This window comes from Hemiscyllium ocellatum, unplaced genomic scaffold (assembly GCF_020745735.1).
Source record: "Hemiscyllium ocellatum isolate sHemOce1 unplaced genomic scaffold, sHemOce1.pat.X.cur. scaffold_451_pat_ctg1, whole genome shotgun sequence".
NCBI lineage: Eukaryota > Metazoa > Chordata > Chondrichthyes > Orectolobiformes > Hemiscylliidae > Hemiscyllium > Hemiscyllium ocellatum.
Window position 1 is genome coordinate 482,554 of NW_026869064.1, and position 21,545 is coordinate 504,098.

A 21,545-nucleotide genomic window follows, 5' to 3' on the forward strand; every position below is an offset into this window, starting at 1 on the left:
CATGATCTGATGGAAGGGTTGTAAACTGAGAAAATTCGTATTATCCCTAAGCTGGGTCGATTTGAAAACTCGAGAGCATTGGTTTAAGATAATTTGGCTGAAATTGACAAAGTACTTGAGGCGCATTTCCCACACAGAAGGTTGTGCGTGTATGGAATAAGCTACCAGAGGAAGTGGAGGAGGCTATTACGCTCAGAAAATTGCAAAGGTAACGGGGTGATTTTCTGGATAGAATGGGTTTAGAAGGATTGAGGGCAAATGCTGGAGAATGGGACGTGTTTAATTTTGGCTATGTGGTGGGCATGGACGTGATACACTGTAGTATCTGTTCCCACGCAGTGTAAACCAATAACGTTGTGTTGCTTATTACACATGCTTTAAAGGATCACTTTTTAGCATCGCAGTCTGTGGCACAATCATTCAGTCTGTTCGACTGCTCACGGGAAAGGTAGGATTTTGAAACACTGCCGAAACGAACGACTTTCCTACTTTTGCTCTGACTGGCAATATTCTGTGAAATTTTTCCAGATCCTCAATTGAAGATTTTGGCAGCTGGAAATTAAGTCAGAAAACCTGTTAATTCGTAAGGTACTGAGCGAATCGCAAAATAGAAAGCATTTAACAAGGAACACAAACAAAACTGGCAAACCAAATGCATGTTCAGACACAGCGAAGCATGAATGCTAAATGTGAAACAATCCGAGGGCATGAGGCATAATGTAATCTCACAACTAACAACAGGGCAATTCCAAACTACTCTTTCAAACATACTGCAGCCTTACTGCACCACCACTTCCCAGACAAAGCTGAAAAGAGAGAAGAAGCGAACATAATAAGAATGGGCCATAAAAAGCGAATTTCACCAATCACAGTCTCGATTAGATGACCTTTACCTTCCGATGTCTCCTGGACGGAAATGAAGGAAATGGGAGAAATGCCATAACATATGACATCGGAATTCTTGGGAACGATTTTCCCATTGGCCAGAAAACCAAACAACGACGAGTCGAGTCTCCGCAGGACCTTGTTTCACAACAGCGATGAAATAAAATTCTCCATTCCGTTCCAGTAAAAACTCAACTTGCATGGAAAACAAAGCAACATTAGAGCTGCTTGCGATTTTCTGCGCGGGAGGAGAACATGTTCATGACAGGACAGACACTTTAAATATTCAGCACATTCCCACACCGCAGTTTTGTTTTGAACATCAATATAACGGGGATCGAAACAGCATTTTAACAAGCTGTTGGAGTTGATCAGCATAAATGCCTATGACGGGATTCAAACCAGCAGATGAAAAGTCACATGAAAAGGGTTCCATGATCCCTGTCCGACTCGCACAGCTACTGACATGCGTCTGGCTACAATATGAATTTCGCAGCAGATAATGATAGCCCATCAATCCAGACAAAAAAAAAATCAATGGTCTCTTGAGTGTATCTTCTCAGACTCTTTCAACTAAAAATGTCTCTGTGAGTGCGTGAGTATATGTTAGGTTAAGGATTGTTGAAATAACCATGAGCTGCTTGACTTTATTGCAATTTCGAATCTTGCTTTGCTAAATGTTTTCACTCATTGCTCGAAACAGGACAACTTTCACGATTACACGGAACATGAAACACACGGGACTACAGGGAAAATGCACAAAGCTGAGCAGGCCGTGTTCCACATCATACCGTGCAGCATAGTTTCAGTCACTGTGTCTGTTTCTCAGAATAATAGTCCCAAAGAATGTTCTCCACACTAAAACCGGAGGTACAGAATTCAAGAGGTTCTGTTAGCACCTCACCACACCCCCACTCCGGAAGAGGTGCTAACTGCCCTTGAATGCCTTTTGTTCTCGATGTGAAGAGCTCTCACGCCTGAGTCACCTTCACCTCTCTTGTTGCTGAGTGACTCACAAAGAAGGAGTTTCACCAGAGCTGCAACTGCCTCACTTTCCCACTCGCCCTGCCCGTTTACAGTTTCCTGCCCGTCATTGATTTAAGAAAACCAGATGAGTGCGATATCATTCTGCATCCTGTCTCTCGTTTCCGCCGTTTCAGTTCCAACATGGCTTAGATCTCGGGTGTCACCTTAATACCAGCGGTGCTTTGAAAGCGTAGGTCCAGAGGTTCCTCGGAGAGCATAATTTCTTTCATTGCTGTTGCTGATTGAATGAGCCACTAACGTGTGAACTGCTCCAAAACATGATTCAGGATCTCTGGTGCCAATTCTCGCACGTTGAATAACGTCAGACAACTTCCAAATGAGATCTTTCAGAGACGACTTTGGGCTACGTTTGACAGACAGACTAGTTCAGGAATCCGTAGTGTACTGTGACACCAGCGCATCAGCTTCTTCCCTGTCTTTGAACCGGTCGCCTGCGCAAGGAATGCAAACGCGGAACTGCTTTTTATGGAAGGATCAGAACACGGTAACTACACTCTCAAACAGAATGACTTATGATCAGAGCCAGGTTGGAGAAAAACTTTACAATGCTTTGCGCAGTAATTAAATGGAATTGTGCTACATTACATTTCACTACGAGAGCAGATTTGTTAAAGCAAATTCGAAGGCAGGTTTGTTGATGGGAAAGCAAGCAAGAAAGCTCAATTTTTGTCCATGTAAAGTGCTGCAATTGAAGAACAAAGTAGTTTCTGCCCAGTTTCGAACTGGGGACCTTTCGCGTGTAAGACGAATGTGATGACCACTATACCACACAAACCAGCCGCAGACAAGGATGTCGTTAATGCTTGGACCGTTGGGCGAGGTGGAATAGGCCGGGACAAGTTTCCCTGCAGCGTAACGGCTGCGATATTATCTGATGGAAGGGTTGTAAACTGAGTACATTCGTGTTTTCCCTAAGCTGGGGCGAGTTGAAAACTCGAGAGCATTGGTTTAAGGTGATTTGGCAGAAATTGACAAAGTACCTGAGACACATTTCCCACACTGAAGGTTGTGCGTGTATGGAATAAGCGACCCGCGAATGTGGACGAGGCTATTACGCTCAGAAAATTGCAAAGGTAACCGGATGATTTTCTGGATAGAATGGGTTTAGAGGGATTTAGGCCAAATGCTGGAGAATGGGACGTGTTTAATTTTGGCTATGTGGTGAGCATGGACGTCATACACTGTAGTATCTGTTCCCACGCAGTGTAAACCAATAACGTTGTGTTGCTTATTACACCTGCTTTAAAGGATCACTTTTTAGCATCGCAGACTGTGGCACAATCTTTTAGTCTGTTCGACTGCTCACGGGAAAGGTAGGATTGTGAAACACTGCCGAAACAAAGGACTTTCCTACTTTTGTTCTGACTGGCAATATTCCGTGAAATGTTTCCAGATCCTCAATTGAAGACGTTGGCCGCTGGAAATTACTTCAGAAAGCCTGTTAATTCGTAATGTACTGAGCGAATCGCAAAATAGAAAGCATTTAACAAGGAACACAAACAAAACTGGCAAACCAAATGCATGTTCAGACACAGCGAAGCATGATTGCTAAATGTGAGACAGAACGAGGGCATGCGGCATAAAGTAATCTCACAACTAACAACAGGGCAATTCGAAACTACTCTTTCAAACATACTGCAGCCTTAGTGCACCACCACTTCCCAGAGATAGCTGAAAAGAGAGAAAGAGCGAACATAATAAGAATGGGCCATAAAAAGTGAATTTCACCAATCACTGTCTCGATTAGATTACCTTTACCTTCCGATGTCTCCTGGACAGAAATGAAGGAAATGGGAGAAATGCAATAACATATGACATCGAAATTCTTGGGAACGATTTTTTTTATTCTTCTTTATTCTCCCACGAAGTGTGGCCATCATGGTCTGAACATTATTTGTTGTTCATTCTTAATTCACCTTGAACTGAGTCAGAGGGATTGTATCGTTGAAAAGCACTGCTGTGAGTCTGGAGTGATATGTTGGCAGGTCTCATTAAGGTTGGCAAATTCCCCTTTCCAAGGGACAAGAATGAATGGGCTTTCAGTAAATTAAAACTTTTTGCCTCTGTTCCTCTGATCGGGGTTATTATTCCAGATTTTATTCATCGATTTAAATACCAGCAGCTGCCATGTTCCAGTCTCCAAGTGTTGCTAGCCCAATATATCGCCACTACATTTGCTTTTGACACGAAGATTGGTGAGTAGCAGAAAGCATACGGGTCTTCAAAGAATAGAGAATAATATAGATAGACGGGAGAGTAGAGTGGAGAAGTGGCAGACGGAGTTCAATCGAGGCAAATGTGAAGTGATGCATTTTGGGAAGCCTAATTCTAGAACCAACGACACAGTAAACGGAACAGCCTTGGAGAAATTTGATGAGCGGAGAGATATGGGAGTTCAGGTCCTTTGTACCATGACGATGGTGGCACAGGTCGATAGAGCGATGAAGAAAGCAAATGGCATGCTTGTCGTCAGAGGACCGGGCTTTGAATGTAAGAGCTGGCAGGTCATGCAAAAATTGTAGAAGATTTTGGTTCGGCCGCGTTTAGGAATACTGTGCATATTTCTGGTCGTCAAGTTACCCAGTTGAAGTGGACGTTTACGAAAGGGTGTAGAGAAGGTTTGCGAGGATGTTGCTGGTATGGAAGATGCTTGCTGTGAAGAGAGGTTAAGAAGTTTATGATTGTTTTCAGTGAAAAAAAAGAGATTGAGGGGTCCTGATTCAGGTCTGTAAAATCTTGAAGGGTAAAGACCGGGTGTATAGAGCTGTTTTTTCCCCAGGTAATGGATTCAATAATGAAAGGTCTCACATTCAAGTTGAGAGGTGAAACGTTTAAGGAAAATAGATGTAGAAAGTATTTAGCACAGAGGGTGGTAGGTGACTGGAACACGTTGCTAGCAGAGGTAGGAGAGGCAGGCACGGTCGTTTCAATCAAGGTGCGCCTTAATAAATGCGTGAGTAAATGGGGAGCAGATGGAAACAGGTGCTTAGGAATTGGGTGATAGGTTTAGACAGTTGATTTTGTTCATCCCCGGCTGGGAGGTCCAAAAGACCTGTTCCTGGGCTATATATGTTCTGTGATCTTTGTTCTTCTTTGTTCACTACACTACCATCTCAATGCTACGTTGCTCCATCTCAGAGAATGACATTGGCAATTCCAATCATCTCAGAGGGAGTGAGAATATGACATGTGGCTGTGTTGGAATGAAACTGATGTACACTGTACTGGAGTGTTTGCTGGGAGCAAGAGGATGATGTGATGAAAAAACAGTTCTTACCTATCAAAATAACAAAACAGTGCATTGTTAAGGAAAATTGCACTGAATGCTTGCAATACATCGACCTCTCGCTTAAGGCTGCAGCACACTTCCACTGAGACAATCGGCAGTGCGGGTTAATGCTGCTGTTGTACCTTAATAATCTAATAACCGGAGACAAATATGCCCTTCCTCCCCACCTTTGACCAGGAGAACTCCCAGCCTCGGAATTTCATGCGCCTCTGTATCATCATAGAAGGACCATGTGCTCACCGATCGCATCACTGGTGCGACACAGTAACTTCACGTGCTCATTTCCATCCCAATTTCCCGTTTGATCTTTGCAACTGCACCATTGAATCTGGGTGGAGGAATTGGGATTACGTGATCCACTGTAGAAATGGGTACTTCCTTGTGTGGGGAAGCTCGTGTGGCAACAATCGTGAAACCTCATTACTGTTGGAACACACATTTCAATAATATCCTGCAGTATCCCTTGAGAATTTGATGTTTTGTAAAAATCTATCACCCTCACTCTTCAACATGCCGTTCTCGATGGAACTTACTCAGCCTCTTGAAATATCCAATTTGAATATGCAGCCAATTCTGAGTTGTCACATGTCTATTATTGCTCGCCAAATAGTCCTGTTGTGTCTCTGCATTCTTCCTAACATGCCCTATGTCACTGTAGTTACTGCTTTTTTCAAACACGCATCTCTGCATGGCCCAGGGATCGTATAATGTTCAGTGTTGTGCGTTGTGGCCACAGGAACCTCGATTGAATCCGAGTTACGGCATGTAATGTTCTACCCATCTTAACTCCTTGTGGTACATGCCAAAGAAACACAGAAATGAATTAAGTGATTTGACATGAAACTTTCTCTGACATTATGATTTTTTCATCAAACCCCTCTCTCACACATCTCTCTGAGATAAATGTCAGAATTCAGACTCACCCATTCTTGGAGACTTCTCTCCCTCTCACAATCACTGACCTCCTTTAAGTCCCCCCTCCCATTTCCATTACAATCATTTTCAAATTGAACCCTGTTCAGTCTGTGCTGCTGCGCTCCCTGTTGTTGGGTGAACATGCCTCAATCATACCATTGCGACCTTCAGAGCAGTCAATCCATTTCGATACCGTGGTTTTGAGATCAATGTTCAAGTAGCACCTTTTACTGGCATGGATCAGATATTATTGGAACTTCAGGCTCAGGAAAAGAACACAGGGCAGCACTGAGGAAAAGAAACTTTTTTTCAAAACGACCTCTTTCTGCGGTTTGCAACATCATTTGTTTCACTTGCTCAATCGGCTCTATCTAGACTATTGTGTGCATTTCTGCAATCACATTAGCACTGGCAATGATGCAGGGGTGATTTACCAGGACATAGTCTGAGGAAAAGAGCTCCTGTTATGAAGAGAGATTGGATAGACTGGATAGACTTAGAGAAGAAGAGATCGAGAGGAGACATAATTGAGATATAGAAAATAATCAGGGATACGGATCGTGTAGACTGAAACTAAAGTTTGCCCATAATGGAGAAATCACTCACGGGGTAATAGATTTAAGAACAGAGGAAGAAATATTTGAGTGAATGCGCAGACATTCGTTTTGAAACGGCAGGTGGTTGAAATCTGGAACTCAGTGCATGCAAAGGTTGGAGAGGCAGAAATCCTCATATCTTTTAGAAGTATTCCGATGTGAATTTTTGTCGACAAGACGTACAAGGCTGTCGATCAAGTGATTTAAAAAAAGAGTTTGGATAGTTAATCAATTATTGATTTCCAGTACTGATACATAGGCTTCTTTTTGCATTGAACACCAGGGCAATACCACTGCCAGTCACTGCGTGAGATTGGGTTCATTTCGCATCCAGGACGGGCGCTTGCAGCTTGCGAGGGCTAACAGGCCAGAAACCTGCATTCGATTCCAGAATTATGTGACTGACTGTGTGGAATTTGCACACTCCTTTTCTCATCTCTTCCGTGTGGCTTTCTTCTGGCTGCTTCAATTCCTTCTCAATGTCCAAAGATGTGCACTTCAGGGAGATGGCAAACAAAACCTGAATGGACTGTACAATCAAAGACAAAATCAAAGACAAAAGTAGGAATCGCAGCTCAGGGAAACCGAATGACCATTTGGGATCAACAGGCCATTCCTTGGAACACCTTTTGATTCGCAATGTTAACTCTGATTTCTCTCCAACGATGTTGCCTGACCCCCTGAGCTTTTGAACTCATTTCTATTTTTGTCGGTGGATCAATAATGCGGGTTTAGAAAGATAGGGTGAGGGAGTGTGAATTTCTTCGGCGGCACAGAGCAGACTCATTTGGCCAAATGGTTTCTGTCTGCATTGCGTCTAATTCCATTAACTCTGATTCTATAAGTTTTTTGTGTCCTTTTTTTAGTCTTTAGTATTTCACATCTCCCCTGAAATGTGGTTTGCAGAACAAAACAATGGACGTTTCGGGCATAAGCCACCAAAAAACCGTAACCACCCGCTGCTTGGGAAAAAAACACTCCATATCCTGCCTTGGGACCCTGCAACCATACGGGATAAATGTGGATTTCAACATCTTCCTCAATTCCCCTCCCCTCACATTATCACAGTCCGAAGCATCCAACTAGGCACATCCCTCCGGACCTATTAAACTTTTCCCCCTCTGACTTATCACTTTCTCCCTCGCCCCCATCCAATTAGCGCTTTTCCAGCTACCTTCCACCCAACCCCAACTGCCGCCCATTTATCTCTCCGCCCCCACCTACACGTCTAATTCCTGATGAAAGGCGTATGCCAGAAGCGTCGGTTCGCCTGCTCCTCAGATGCTGCCTGATCGGCTGTACTTTTCCCGCACGACAATCTCGTCATGGGGAAGATAAATCAGCTTAGCTCAGGCTCTTGATCTGAGACCGGAGAAGAGTGATTGCGGAAGAGTTGAAGGTGTACAGTAAGGGGATAGATACGTGTTATAGGAAGAAATTTCTTATGGAAAGTGTTTACAACCGTAGATAGACGTTAAATGCAAAGGCAGGATAATCAGAGGAGATATAGGAAGAACATTTTCATTCTGAGAGTGTTGTATAATTGGAACTCACTGAACGTGTGGTAAAGCTATGAGTCATCAAAACACTTCAGAAGTATATAGCCGAATACTTGAGAAGCTGGAGCACACATGGATAAGGAGCAGGTACTGGAAAATGGGGCGAAGACAAACAGATATCTGATCAAAGGTCGGAACACCATGTGGCAAATACCGATCAAGAAAGCATGGGTGGGTAAAAGCATGGATACTACTGTCGATCTGTTACAAGAGGTCTGTGGAATACTATACGAGCAAAAGGTCACTGTGGCAGGATGGGGCCACTGTGGCTGGATGGGATAAGCATAGTGGAATGCTCCTCCACCAATTAGCAGTGTCAGACTGGGGTTGAATGGTTACTATGACAGGCTGAGATAATAACAATTATTACCGTCAGCCTTGCCAGCTAAATATCATCATTGCAGATTTGGACAAGTCGTGACAATAAATCTTTAGGACTTGACATTAAGTATTTAATTGATAGTTAGTAGCGTCAGTCTGCTTGAAACACTTGTAGCAGAGAAAAGGCATTAAATATTTAATCAGCTTGGGACAGGAAAACATTGTGGTAGATGGGGTAGCGAAAAATCTAATCATGACAGGTTAGTCTGGGCTGTAAGATCATTGCAGCAGAGGTGGCAGTAAAATACATAATCGTGACAATAGAAAAACCCTATCGGCAGAAGTAGAGCGATAGTGGTTTATTGGATACTTGGAGTGAAATAATTCTGACTAACACAGTTGGGCATCCAGGTAAGCTAACAAAAATATAATAAAAGAAAAGGAATAAAGAGTCATGGAACCTGAGTTTCGGGTCGTTCAAGAAATTACTTTCTGAGTGTCACGGTTTTTTGTCTGCAAATAAAAGATCTCATTGAAGAACTCCCCTGGAGATTTCTTATATGTTCTCGCTGACAGCCACAACTTTGAGTACAGTAAAACTGTGGCTAGCGCGGCTCGGTGGTGCAATGAAAAGTGCGTTAGATTTCTACAGCATTGTTAACGTTGCGATAGAAAGTTTGTTGTTTTGAGTTCCACCAGAATTGGAGTTTAGATTTCAGCTGATTCAATTATTATTCTGCTGATTCATCGTTAATTCCCGTCGTCTGGGGTTCTTGAAATTGCTGTTTAACACAGAAAATTCCTTACCCCCTTGTTGGTGAGTTTTGACGGAATCATATCATTTGAAGCATGATCCGACCAGAATGAAATGCTAACCCAGGGAACCTACAAATTTCGTGCAGAAACCCACTGAATCTAAACGCATTCCCTTCCAATAGTTGCGCAGGCATCATCGATTGCTTAAATGTCTTTTTCCCTTTGGGCGACATGCTGCTGTGGATGGGTCGGGGAAAGATATCGATGTATTTGGTCAGTCATAATGATGTCAAATGGCGGGGTAGGACCGGTGTTTGGAATAGCGTCCTCCTGTTACTCTCTGCCAGTGCTGTTTCTGACAGAGGGATTTCAACAATAACATGTTGAAGTGTGGATCTACACCAGGGAATATCAAGGTCCTCCCATTTACCCTACCGCTCTCACACCCAGAATGGTGAGCTCCTATTGCAGCTTTAGATCAGACAATCGAGGATTCTCCCAGGCTCTCTGTCAGACTGCATGCTCCTTCACACAGGTTTCCAACTGAACACTTAGAGCAAGCAAACGTGGGCATTCAGGGACAGATTACCCCTCTGTTTTGCTCAGTTCTGGACACGGAGACGTACATGAAATTCTGACATTCTGAGTCTTACGGTGCATTCTTCCTACTTTACAATTTAAACTGGAATTGAGTTTATTCTTGTATCACACTCTTACATCTTCAGTGTTCATGGAAACCGTGCAACGTGATCATGGATGTAGGAATGGTGAAGATTGTTGATGAATGCAGTGTGCTTCATGTTACCAGTATGAACGTTCAGAAGTTTTATTGATTCGAATCGAAGCCGATCGAAGGAAAGGCCTGACGACAACGGCAAAGTAACATTGTCTGTAAACATCGCAGGAACCAACGGAAACCCATTTTTCAATGAAGTTAATTTTGTATATTTTTATGTGTCCCCTTGCTGAACCTGATGCTTCAATAATCACAGTTCCATGTCAGTTTCACCTCGTCTGCGTTAGCTTTAATTTTAGGACCACAGCAAAAGTAGAGCAGTTGAGTTAAAGTTCCTAAGGTATGAGTACGGCATGTGACCAGCTTGCTGTCTGCGGCTTCAGTCGCGCAGCTGTTTCACGCCTGCCTCTTAAAGGTGCGAAAATGTCACGGTCGTAAGTTCAATGCTTATCTAAAGATCCTGTTACTGTCATTGACAAGGGATTATTAGTGCATCATACTAAAACGCAGTTAAAATCAACGTTGAGTAACGTCGCATTTATTTGAAAACTCCAGTTTCACATTTCTGTCAATTATTATCTGAAAAGCTGCAAATATTACCCAACGTGAATTTGCATCTGTGAACAGGGAAACAGAGGTGAAATTTTAGCTTAATGATTTTCTCTGATCGCTCATCCTGCACAGGATTACATTCTGGGAAAGTCTGTTTAACTCATTTTATGTCATTCCATTTCCCGCAAACACGCACAGCTCATTATCCAATCAAAAGTATTAGATTTATCTGTTTGGGGAGTTTGAATGATGTCAGTAAGTCTGGCAAAGGCACAACAAGTAGTTTTGCGGTTGGGAGGAGCAGAGGGTGAAAACTGGGATAAGGTCGAGTCTTGTCACAGGATTTTTTAAGCGGAGATCAGTGAGTATTAAATGGACACACTCTCCTTTCGAGTGATTGTGACCAAATATTCAAGGCAACAGATGGCAATGACAATGATGTTTTACATCTACAGGCCAAACCTTACACACTGGAGGCACCATAGTATTACAGATCGGGAGAGCGGGGTAGTTGATGATCCTTATGCAAACCTGACACAGTGAGAAAATTAATCCCATGCTGTTGGTCTCACTTTTCTCATAACTAGTTCGTCAGTGGACTGAGCTAACCGACTTCCATTCAATGCAGAGCCAAACCAAACAGCTCAGTGTATTTACAATACATAATATTTCATGTAGAATGAGCTGCAACACCTATCAACGCCAGCAGCTCTTCTCATACTTAACATTTTCAGTTTCAGATATTATGCAATTTCTTTCCGATAAATGTTATGCACTTCGAGAATATGCCCCTTTTGCCTCACCATCCAGGCAGGCCAGAATCTCTGTCGCTGTTAAATTCACTCCCTGATGAAATATAATGTAATTAACTCCTAAAATGATTTTATTTCTGAAAATTCATCTCCGATTTCAATAATTCTCAGAATAAAAATAAAATCTGCTCCAACCTTCTTCATCATTCCCCGTTTGTTCTGAAACTCGAACCTCGAGTTTCAATTCACCTAAACGAAGGAAGTTCCCTCAGATTTACCCTTACCAACGTCCCATCAGCTGGATAACCTCCATTCAGACACAACTAAGTCTTTCCTGATTTCTCCCGCATGATTCTTTATCTATCCCAACGTCCCATTAAATCTGCTCTTTCTTTTTCTAGTGATGTAATCTCAAAGTAACAGTCATGTATGTCTTTTTTATCGACTTTGTATCAAGTGAACTCTGACCGTGCCACTCCTAACGTCTTTTTATTCCAGTAAACACCACCGTGTCTTTCACCATGCCTTTATATCCCAGTAAAGTACAAACTGAGAAAGAATGCTGGGGTCCAATTCAACGCATGAAAACTCACCATAAGCTATGCAATCTTATTACCGACACAGGAAAGGTGGAAGCAATTTTAATTACAGCTGAATCGATTGGTTGCAGCAGCATCGGGTCAAATCCCTGTCACATACGTGACTGTTTTTCTTATATTTATTTATTCTCTACGTGTGCTGAAGTAACACAGTGAGGGATCAATGCCTGTTGTCAGACGCACATGTAGGGGCGTATTAAATACTGAAGTTATGAGATCCACGCAGTTTTTATTAGCATATACCATTCACTGTTCGAATCTCAGGCTCAGGAATTTGACAGAGAGCGAATTTGAGCGAAAGTTGAGCCGGGGAGTTTACCCCATTACATATCACGAGTTTATACGGTTGGTTTGTTGTTCACCTCATTTGTGTGTTTTGCATCATTGAGGATTTTGAAGTTGTCCTCTTTCTACAAAAGGCCCGTGCTTTTGCAACATTGTACAATAGATGCAGTACAATACCAGCCGATGCTGATTCAGTCTACTTATCCAGATATTGACCCCTGGGAACAGCACTGTGCACGCTCCTCGATTCTGGAAAACAACTTCCTCACAGATAATGTTACATTCCCGCTCTCATGGCTCTTTTCATTCCTTCGGTTTCTGTTTTGCACGTAATCCGATTCAATAGATCTGTGACTGTGTCATTTCTTTCCATGTGGTCAGATCTTGTGAACATAATATCACAGTGGGATTGGAAATGCTGGAACCAGTCGAGACTGTCAGCTCTCCCATATCCAACTTATCCCCAGGTTGTGTTCGATGATGCTCTGAATCGCTTCCTTGTCTTCCCTGTCACTCTGGGATGATGTGAGCTGTGAAATCTATGATCTGAACAGCAGGAAACGTGGAAAAATGTATACACGTCAGCTGCGTGAGCGATGGGACTCGCTGCAGTAACATCCCTTGCTGATTCAGGCAGCAGAAGCCTCCTTGTGACTTCAAGAAGCACAGATCCTGTTCCTGAATAACGGGGAGAGTTCTGCATTTTCTATCTATCTCAGTTCGCATTATTTGGACAAGGGTTCCGAAAAGAAGATGATTTTTTTGTGCATGTATGACCTCCCTTTTTTCCACCTTTCCAGAATTTCTATACTTCCCACTCCCGCCAGACCCCCACCCCGGTCCACAAACCCGTGTTTGATAGGGAGCTGAAGACCGCGTTCAAGCTGTTCCCCACCAACACTGCGTGACAATGGAGGATGAGTTCGACCAGTTATCAATGAAGACCGCCCTGTTCCGAGCAAACAGCCAGCACAGCCTCCTGGGAGAAGCGAGTCAGAATGGAAAGGACCTGTGTTGAAAACTCTGTGCTTCTTTCACTCTGAAACAGCAGAAGTAGCCTTAGTTAATCAAAAAAAAACTCACCTGATTTATGGTAACCACGTCTGACGCCATTCTGGCTCGTTTGTCTCGGGTGTGATTTTGCCTCAGACAGGTGACATACGAGCGAGAGGTCTCAAGTTCATCTTATGGATGAGTCTTCGAATTTTGCACACCACTTCATTTTTGACTGAGACGATATAATTTCGATGAGATCGAGTTCAGATAAAGATTCCAAAGCTTGAAAATATACACAAGCAAGTTCAAGAACCGGATCTTCTCGGCGTTGCTGCTCTGAGAAATGGATTGTCTCGCTTGAAATAATGCTGATCTTGCCAATGTGGATTTTGCCGAGGGCACATCCTATACGTAGTAACCTGAATTCCTGAGTCTGGTGAAATTTTGCTTTTCTCACGCTGTGATCTGCATGTCCTTGATTACTATGATCCGCCATTACCAATCACAGACAACGCTTTCCATGGACTTAGGTCCATGTGACTATCAATCAATCAAAGCACAGCCATTTCCTCATTGCGTGGAGCCAGCAGAGCGAAGGTGGACTGCATGGCCTCAGTCTGCAGTGTGACACATTTTCTGATTCTGACTGAAATTGCAATTAATACAACAGAATTGCTATCTGATCCCATTCCCTTGTTTGGGTGTTAAGCGCTCATCTCAGATCCAGCCTGCTCTCACCCAAAATAAGTGGAAAACTCAGGCACACTGTGATCACTGCAATCAAGGGATATCTTCACACCAACGTCATTGACAATTCCAAGATAAAGTTAGGACTACAGGTGCTGGAGATCCGAGTTGGTAGTGTGATGCTGGAAAAACACAGCAGATCAGGAAGCATTCGAGGAGCAGGAAAATTCAGTTTTCAGGCTTAAGCCCTTCCTCAGGAAAAGATTTGTGAGTTGGGGCTGAGACATAAATACAAGTGGTGTGGGGTTGAGGGGAAATAGCTTGAAAGCAATAGATTGATGAATAGGAGGGAGAACACAATAGGTCAGAAGTGGCAGTGATGGAATGGGTCGAGAGGGCGGTGGCAAGTTGAAGGCTTGTGTTTGGGGGAGGGTAAATGACGAAACTGTTCGAACTCACATTTATCCCGTGTGCTGTTCGAGGACCTAAGCCAGAATGTGTAGCGTTCCTCCTCCAGGCGTTGGGTGGTAAAGGTTTGGCAGTGGAGGAGGTCCGGGACCTGCATGTCTTTTACGAGGGAGGAGGGAGAGCTGAAGTGTTCAGCCACGAGACGGTGAAGTTCGTGGGTGCAGGTTTCCCAAAGATGTTGTCGCAACTGATATGCAGGAAGGTGTCCTGTCTCCCTGATGTAGAGGAGACCACACTAGGGGCAACGGATGCAGGAGATGACATTAGTAGCTGTACAGGTGAATTTCTAACGGATGTGGAATGATCCCTTCGGGCCTTGGTTGGAGATGAGGGGAATGGTGTGGGTGCTAGTTTCATCACTCCTTTCGTGGCAATGAAACATGCCACTAGAGGGTTGTAGTCTGGTAGATGGAAATGTGGACATGAAGAGGGGTTCGTGGAGGGAATGGTCTTTTGGGAATACTGGCAGGGCTGGGTAACGAAATATATCTCTGGTGGTGGTGTCTATTTGGAGGTGGCATCAGTGGCAGGATATGATGCGTTTAATGCGTAGGTTGGTTAGGTGGAAGATGAGCACCAGGCGGTTCTGTCTTTGTTGCATTGAGTGGCGTGGGGTTTAACGGTCTTGGTGTGTGAAGTGGAGGAGATGCGCTGGACGGTGTTGTCAACCACGTGAGAAGGCAATTTATGATGGTGCGAGAAGGAGACCAACTGTGTCTTTCTGAGTGTAATTGGTCATCCTGGGAACACATGTGGTGGAGGCGGAGGAATTGGGAATAAGGAATGGAGTTTTTACATGAGATAAGGTTGGAGGAGATGTCGTCTAGATACCTGTGGGAGTACGTGAGCTTGTAGTATATATCTATAATTAGTCAGTCGCCAGAGACGGTGATGGAGAGGTCCATGAAGGTGAGGGAAGTTGCCAAGATGATCCGGGTAAATTTGAGGTCGGGGTGGAAGCTGTTGTTAAAGTTGGTGAGCTATTCAAGCTCCTCGTTGGAGCACCAAGTGGCGCCAATGCATTCATCGATGTAGCAGAGGAACAGGCGGAGGATAGTGCCTGAGTAACTGCGAAAGATGGACAGTTTCGCGCATCTGACAAACAGGCAGGCATACCAAGGTCCCATGCGGATACCCATGGCTACCCGTTCCGATGGAGGAAGTGGGAAGATTGGAAAGATAAGTTGTTGATTGTGAGGACTAGTTCAGCCAGGTGGATGAGGATGTCTGTGGAAAGGTACTGGTTGGGATGGTGTGAGATTAAGAAATGGAAGGCTTGCAGATTCTGCCATGGCAGATGGATTTGTACAGTGACTGGATGTACATGGTGAAGATGACACGTTGGGGGCCAGGGAAACGAAGTTCATGGAGGAGGTGAAGTGCACAGGGGTGTCACGAATATTAATGCACATTTCCTGGACTGGGTAAGTAAGATTGTGACGAGGTAGGAAGAGATGATTCAGATGGGAGAGGCGGAGGCTGAGACAATAGGTCGACTGGGGAAATCAGGTTTGTGAATCAAAGGAGGTAGAATCGGGGAGTGCATGGTTCACGGACAATGAGGTTGGAGGTTGTGGATGAGAGAGGCCCAGAGGTGATGAGATTGTGGATAGTCTGGGAGTTGATGGTTTGGTGATGGGAGGTGAGTTTGTGATCGGGGTCAGTAGGAGGAGGTTCCTGCGAGTGGGCACCTGGCTTCAGCTTTGTCCCTCTGCCCGACTCACGAGCCTAATTCCTGATGAATGGCTTATGCCTAAGTCGTCCATTCTGCTGCTCCTCGGATATTGCCTGACCTGCTGTGCTTTTCCAGTACAACACTCGTTACTCATTCATTGTTATTGTCTCATTTCACTCTATCAGGTACACGCTGTCTGTTTGATGCTCGAGGACACTGTTCTCATGAACTATGACAAAATCTGCCAATTTGAAACAAAAACAGATATTGCTGTAAAATCTCAGGTGAACAGGCAACATCTGTGCAGATGAATCACAGTTAACGTTTCACATCCACTGGGTCCGTCTCTCCACAGATGCTGCAAGACGTCCTGAAATATTATAGCATCGACTGCTTTTGTTTGATTTTCAACATCGGCAATTTTTTTCATTTACGTTTTCTTCTTTTCTGCCAATATAATTTGGCTAAAGATTACGTTAAATGTTTTAAATATGACTGCGATGGAATGGTCAGACTTTACCAGCCAGCTACTTTTATTTGGTTCTCTTGACCAATGCCTTCCCACTTGTTCACCGCCCCCTACAGCTGCACTGCATATAAATTGACAAAATTGTGGCATTCTCTAGGATGGATAATCAGGAGCGAGATTGTTTGAAATTGTTCAAAACGTAAGATAAACTGAGAGAATACGGGATATTAAACGGGAAACTGAAAGGGAAAGAGAGAACAGTGAATGACAATTTTTTGACTAAACTGAAATTTAATTGCTCCAGATTCAGAAAGTGTTTTCATCCACAAACATATCACAATGTGGAATGTAATTTTTAGGACAGCCAATGCAAGCAGATTGCCAAATCTTACTTTTAAAGTCTTGCTGCAACTGTTTTGGTTTTAATGAACACACACATGGGATTCAGTGCTGTAATGATCCCCTAAACTGGAGAAGGAAATCCTTGCCTTCAAGAATACGTCTGGAATGTTCACTGATCCATCCCAGTAATGGCAGGACTGTCCCCTGGAAGCGTGAGTAAAATCATTCAATGTTCCATGGAGTTTTGAATGAGTGGTGAAGGGAATGTCTCCACTCATAAATTAATCATGCAGTAGAATTCAATACAGGGACCCATGAAATGATGAACACATTGAAAAAGAACATGGACATACGACACACAATAGCTACGACAATTACTCTATGAAAACTTTTGGTTTCAGATCCACGGTGGCCTTTGGTGATGACATTTACTGTCCAAAACCAGTCTGCACTGGAATGACTGGAGACACACGATGAAGTATTTGAACTTGAGTCGGCTTTAGAAATAGCTGAGGCTCACTCAGGGCACGGGGGGTTAGAGATGCTGGCCTTAAAAACCTTTCAAACATTTCGTGGAAGAATAAAGGGAGTGATAGATAATTTTCGATCCTACGGAGATGATGTTCATGAACTGGATAGATAATAATTTACCTTATTGGAGTTTATACATAGTGACGTCATATTTAGAAAGCAAAGAGTTCATAGCGTAACTGTAAAATCTTCAGGTCACCCTCAGTGGGAGCATTGTGTGTAATCCTTGTCCTCATTCTCCACCAGAAACATGTAAAGAGATTAGAAAGGACACCGACGCTGTTTCCTGGACAGCAAGATATTAGAAAGCCAAGTGACGTTGTTTACTGAGACATAAGAATATCAGAAAGGATACAACCGGGATTATGGAAAGAATGAGGGAGTTTATTCACGAGATCTGGAAATGCTGGAGCAGAAACATACAAGTTTGAAGTCAACAAATGAGATTTTCACATAACGTGAGGTTTGAATGACTAAATCAGGGAAATCCCCTCTTTCGTGTGAATCAAAAACTTTAGTTAGTGCTTCAAAACCATTAGTGAATGATTAAGAAAGGTTTGAATGAGAGTTTCTTCCAATCAATAGAGTTGGTTAAATCGTGAACGACTTTCCAGAAATAAAACGTAGAAGCTGATTTCACAGTGTTTTAAAAGATGCACGAACAAACATACAAGGAGGGAATTTACCATTGACAGAAAGTCAGTGTGGTTGCGTAACAATTTCGAATTTGGTTGACTTCAGACACAAAGACATTTCATAAACACGTAGAACTGATTAAGATGGAGTAAATAACATTCATGGATTGGTACAGTGAGGCGTATTATTCAAGGTGAAACTCTGTAAATGGAGCTGATGTCTTAAAATAACTGGAGACAGAAGTTATACCCGAATGAGTGGGAATTGAATCGTCACTTGGAGACGCAACACCTACTTTAAAGATTCGACCACATTCACATGATGTTATATATATTTCGTACATTCTTTACTCCACCCAAGAAATGCACCAAGAAGTCTCTGTCCTATTGTATTGTTAACCCTCTGTACTTCTCTGCAGCACGCCATTGAAGATAAAATATGCTCAGGCCAAAATTCAATTCAATACAATATTCAAACGGTCCTATGTGATTTTTCTTTTTTGATTATTGCAATAACCTTTGCGACTTTGCAACAAAATGCGTAACATGAAACCAGTTCAACATTTATTTTCCCGAAATGTAAAGCAATGCACAAGAGACAAGTTATCCACCTGCTGAACAATCACATTTGGCTCTCTCTCCACACATGTCTCTTCACGTTTTAAATACTTGCAGTATGTTTGTTGATCAAGGAGTCATTATCCAGAAAAGGTCATTTCTCAATCCACAAACACGGGTATTTTCCCATAAACTTGTCTTTGCTCAATATCACCTTCTATCCGGACCCCTCAAGACAATGAATAATTGAAGCTGCTCCATGTGAGGCTCAAACTTAAAACTTCAGCACAACACAGCCCACTATACTGGCACAGAGATACCATGCACTGTCACCTGCATCACAGGAGCAACGCATTTATGCCTACCTCCACATGCCTGGTTGTACCTTAACGTTTGGGAAACGGAAGTTCTCTGATTCCATGGCTAGTAACAGGGATTAAACGATCATCTTCACCAGTGGTTCTGACCCCGAGTGAGGAAAATGGTGAGCTACTCATTGCAAAGATGGGTAGATTTTTGAAATATATAATTGCAACATTTGCCTTCACTAACCAATGAACATTTTATTTCATTTTTCATCTGTAGAAATCTTAAAATCTTCATCTTTAACAGACTCAATGACAGATCTCCATTGTGTCTCTGGTATCAAATTCCAAAGTGTAAAATCGCTCTGAATTCTTCCACCACAGTCCGCTTTTTGGTAGTGTTCCTGTTGTGGGAAATGCACTTCCCCGCGTGTCAACTGCTGCTCCCAGCATTCTCTCTGGCACTGCACTAATTTTCGTACTGACACTTGCTCACTGTGTTGCTGTGATCATACTTGGTGTTGCATGACCCAGGAAAATGATACAGATCAAGGTTTTTGCATTGTTGAATTCGATTGTCTGTTTAGTCTTATTTAGGATTTTGAAAGTGTCTGTTCTGTACAGAAGTGCTTGTCAAAAACATCTGAGCAGAAGAAAGGTGTTCCGAATAATGACATTGAGCACTATACACTCTCCTCCAGTCTGGAAAACAATTCCTCACAGGCAATTTAATAGACAATAGACAATAGGTGCAGGAGTAGGCCATTCTGCCCTTCGAAACAGCACTACCATTCATTATGATCATGGCTGATCATCCTCAATCAGTATCCTGTTCCTGCCTTATCCCCATAACCCTTGAGTCCACTATCCTTATGAGCGATATCCAACTCTTTCTTGAAGGAACACGTCCTGCTTTCTCGGGTTCTTCATTCCGTTGACTTCAAATCTTCACAGAATTCAACAGACTTTGTTTCATTGTCTTTTCTTCATTTTTGTTCAGATCACTGTGAGCAGAGTGTCACAGTGGGAATGCCATTGCCCCACAACCCAGAGGCCAGACCATAGTCTTGGGACTGTACTGTGCGATTTAGCATTTCACCAGACCAGGGAGAAATATCTGCTGTTCTGCATAATTTACGCAATTCACTTATTCATAACTTCATACACTTGCTATTATATGTGACGAGGTGGCCGAGAGGTTAAGGCGATGGGCTGCTAATCTATTGTGCTCTGCATGCGTGGGTTCGAGTCCCACTCTCATCGCCGTTTTCGAAGTTGCTATTTTTGCATGCTCACGCCTGTCTTATTGAAATTGGAACTCCAATGGTCAATTTATATGCATCGACGCTATTATAAAATCCCAAAGAATAATTTGAGTAAGTTGCTTAAACTGCATTGAAACGTAGATCGCATTGGGATAATGAAAAGTAACGCGATTTTCTTTTTCATGTCAAGCTGCTGTGACCTTTTATCATATGAAAGAGATCCAGGAAAACCAAAATACAAGATATGCGAAGGGCATGTTTATGTAATGGGATTCTTAATGACTGTTTTGTCAAATGAAATCTGGAGCAGGTTGAGTAGAAGTTATTCATCTTGGTGAGAAGAGTACAGCGCGACAACACAAAATAATGGAAATATTTCAAAAGGGGCAGGGCGTGGGGGTTGGGGCACCGAGAACTGGCTATAAATGCACAGTAGAGAAATGCAGATATGGGTGCCATGCATGGATACGGAGAGACTTACACATTGGTCTCTCCCTCGCCCGTTGCTCTCGCAATTGATGAAGGCTGGACACAAGACACAGATAAACACAAGATGTGGGAAGCAAGCTCCAAAACGTTATGCACATACTGGATGCATCAGATTGAACAATGAACAACTGGAGAAGTAGCATGTTCACTGCAGGGACTGAACCTAAACTGTGGATCAATAATCGCAAATTCATGCAGCATTAGCACGAAAAATGATTGAATGTGTCTTTATACGCATGTCATTAATAGACGTTTCGTTCTAATACCCGTGTAGTTGAAAGAAGAGGACACCACATGTCAAGATGGATGACAACATAACCAAGTTTTCTTTGAAATTGAGATCCATTTCATCATTGTACACAGTGGACAAGTTCATTTTAAATAATACAAACCACATTCCCTCACCTGGAATAAAAGTGTGATTGCATTACAAACATTGCCCTTGCTAAGTAGCAGTTACTCAACATGAAAAATATGATGTAATTTTTATTGAGCATACATCAATTAGCACCATGATCTAACTTCGGATTGACTGCAATACGCACATGATAAACAATATTTAAGAAAGAATGTCTTTTGGAAGTAATGATTCGGTGCTGACGAAAAATGACATTAAATTCACATGTTGCGGATATTCCACCAATGGCTCCAATGGTGGAAATAGTCAGTGGGCACTATTTCCAAGTTGGTATAGAAGTGTGTGAGTTGCAAGGGTTGGGAGCTCCCACCTCATCTGGAGCAGCGTCTGCTCACATGGACCAGCGAGCATTGGGGTAGCAGGCTGGGAGTTCCCACCACACCTGGAGCAGCTTTTATTTACTTGGAGTAGCAGG

The 21,545-nt window shown here is 43.0% G+C and overlaps 2 non-coding genes across 2 annotated transcripts; one reads left to right on the forward strand and one right to left on the reverse strand.

The window, feature by feature from the left end:
- Window positions 1–2,634: 2,634 nt before the first annotated feature.
- On the reverse strand, window positions 2,635–2,707 carry trnav-uac (transfer RNA valine (anticodon UAC)). The gene has a single exon. It is a non-coding gene; the product is annotated as a tRNA-Val (tRNA).
- A 17,432-nt stretch (window positions 2,708–20,139) lies between these two features.
- On the forward strand, window positions 20,140–20,221 carry trnas-gcu (transfer RNA serine (anticodon GCU)). Its single transcript has one exon. It is a non-coding gene; the product is annotated as a tRNA-Ser (tRNA).
- The last annotated feature ends 1,324 nt before the right edge of the window (window positions 20,222–21,545 follow it).